The sequence below is a fragment of the Phocoena sinus genome, chromosome 4 (assembly GCF_008692025.1).
Source record: "Phocoena sinus isolate mPhoSin1 chromosome 4, mPhoSin1.pri, whole genome shotgun sequence".
Taxonomy (NCBI): Eukaryota; Metazoa; Chordata; class Mammalia; order Artiodactyla; family Phocoenidae; genus Phocoena; species Phocoena sinus.
Window position 1 is genome coordinate 94,751,687 of NC_045766.1, and position 2,610 is coordinate 94,754,296.

The following is a 2,610-nucleotide window of genomic DNA, read 5'->3' on the forward strand; positions in this document are numbered from 1 at the left end:
AGGTTACAAACCCAGATGGTGTAGCTCCAGAGTCTATGCTTTCTCTGAAGCACTAAGGTATGCTGTTTGTCATGCATTGGAGAATCAAATAATATATGCTATAAGATAGTATATATTATTAAGAACAGATCTTGAAGGGACTTCCCCGGTGGTCCAGTGGTTAAGAATCTGCCTTCCAATGCAGAGGACACGGTTCAATCCCTGGTCAGGGAACTAAGATCCCACATGCTGTGGGGCAGCTAAGCCCACACACCACAGCTACTGAGCCCATGCACCACTACTAGAGAGAAGTCCCGCAACACAATGAAAAAGATCCCACATGCCACAACTAAGACCCAATGTAGCCAAATATAAAAATAAATAAATAAATATTAAAAAGAAAAAGAACAGATCTTGAAAACTATAGTGAGGAGGGGGAAAGCAAGTTTCAGGATACTATATACACTTTGATAGCATCTGTGCAAGTTTTTAAAAGTTGTAGGCACACAATATTATATTTTTTCATTCACATATGTGTACATTCCTGTATGTGACTGGAAGAATTCATAATAAATGTATGAAGTGGCTGATTCTGGGGAGACAGGAATAGAAATAAGACTAAGGATAGGAGACTAGAGGCTTTCAAGTTTATATTTAAAGTTGGATTAAAGAAAACCTTTAATGCTGTGTGTGTGTGTGTGTGTGTGTGTGTGTGTGTATAAACTCCAATGTGAAGACTGAAACTCCAAGAGGTGTGGCTTATTCAAGGACACAGAAAAATACCAGAACTAGAAATCAAACTCAAGGTATAGTTTTACATTCTAAGTGTTTTCTCTTTTTAAACTTTGCCTAACCAGATATTTGCTACATACACATAAGCTGCCCAAAAACAATTTAAAAACATTACTTATAGTGAAATATAATCTATCTTTACCCCCAAATTTTCCCTATTAATTTATCTATTAAGTCATGCACAATATTTATTGAACTACTGTTTTGTACAAGTCATTTTGTTTAGGTACTAGATGTAGGTTGACGAACTCATGACCCCTGGTTTACAAAACCAGGGCTCCAACCACGATCAGCAAAAAGAGGTTGTAAAGCTAATAACTGTTCATTGTTTGAGCTTCTGGAAGAAAATCTTTCTAATTCTGACAAGGAGTTATCTTTACATATCATTCTTATTCATGGTGTAATAATAATTTCAAGCATTATTATTGTTATTATTCTCTGTAATTATATAATAATCATGACAGCTCATTTCTAACTCTCCAGAGAGAAGAGGAAAAATCTATAGGGAAGATGATGAGAGACATTAGACCAAATGGTCTTGATAAATTTTCTATTGTAATTTTAAACAAAGCCCTAGACACCATCTGACTAATTGCAGATATTTCTGGAAAGCTTGAAGGTCTCCAAATAATTAGGTTGGGAAGAGGGGGAGATCAGTTAGGAAGCTGATATCTCCCTGGACACTGCTACAAACTAGCATTGGCCTGCAGGCCTAGGTGGTGCTGGCTGTGTAAGCCCATCTCGGAGGCTAATTCGGTCTCAGAAGCAATGGCGTGTCTATGCAATTTGGGAAAGCATGTTGGCCGTGAGAAGAATTTCAAAGCAAAAGTTCAAAGAGAAATGAAAGAGGAAACTTGAAAGTAAATTTAAACTGTATTTGTTATAACCTGAACAAACAACAATTTTATGTGCACTAACCAAAATGCTCTGTCATTCTTCATCAGTAACTGTTCATTCAAATCCCTTTGCTAAAGAGTAAAGAAGTATCCAGGGGACTGGTAAATCTTGATTTGCTTCATTAAGTCTGCTGAAAACAAAACAAAACAAAACAAAACTTGATAAAGGCATCTTATGACGATCTGGCTATCATTATTATTCTCATCCAACACAACTAATCTGATACTGTGAAAGGAACATTAATAGAATTGTTTTCAAATTTAAGAAAAAGATAATGATACGCTCGCGAGATCTCAGACCACTGGACCCGGAAGGTTCTTAGGAAGTTGAAGGGCCTGGAGGAGGCCTGGGAACAAATGGCCGCTGCTGGATCATGCTGCTATGAGAGGAGAATGGCTGTTGCAGCCGGCGTCAAAGCAGCTCCAGCGCAGGGGACTCAGATGGGGAGCACGAGGACTCGCTGGCTATGCGCGCTAGGCAGCAGCTGGAGGCGCTGCTCAACAAGACCATGCGCATTCACATGACAGAGGAAGCACTGGTCGGTTGCTTCCTCTGCACCAACCGTGACTGCAGTGTTATCCTGGGCTCGGCGCAGGAGTTCCTTAAGCCGTCAAATTCCTTCTCTGCCGAGGAACCCCGTGTGCTGGGCCTGGCCGTGGTACCTGGACACCACATCCACATCGTTTCTATCGAGGTGCAGAGAGAGAGCCTGGCGGGGCCTCCCTATCTCTGAACATGATCGCGCATGCCTTTCAGACTTCATTAAATCTGTAACCGAAAAAAAAAAAAGAAAAAGATAATGATAAATATCAATGTTGGCAGCAGAAAGCCTATGTTTTGGCTGTAAGATATAAAGGGAAAAAAGTTATTCCTTGCCGACGGTCTTCATTTATGTATTTAAACACTGAATTTCTTGCATAGATCCATTTCTTCCTGATGGGA

At 39.9% G+C, this 2,610-nt stretch overlaps 1 pseudogene; it reads left to right on the forward strand.

Moving 5' to 3' along the window:
• Positions 1-2,041: 2,041 nt before the first annotated feature.
• Positions 2,042-2,401, forward strand: LOC116753588 (annotated as a pseudogene).
• The last annotated feature ends 209 nt before the right edge of the window (positions 2,402-2,610 follow it).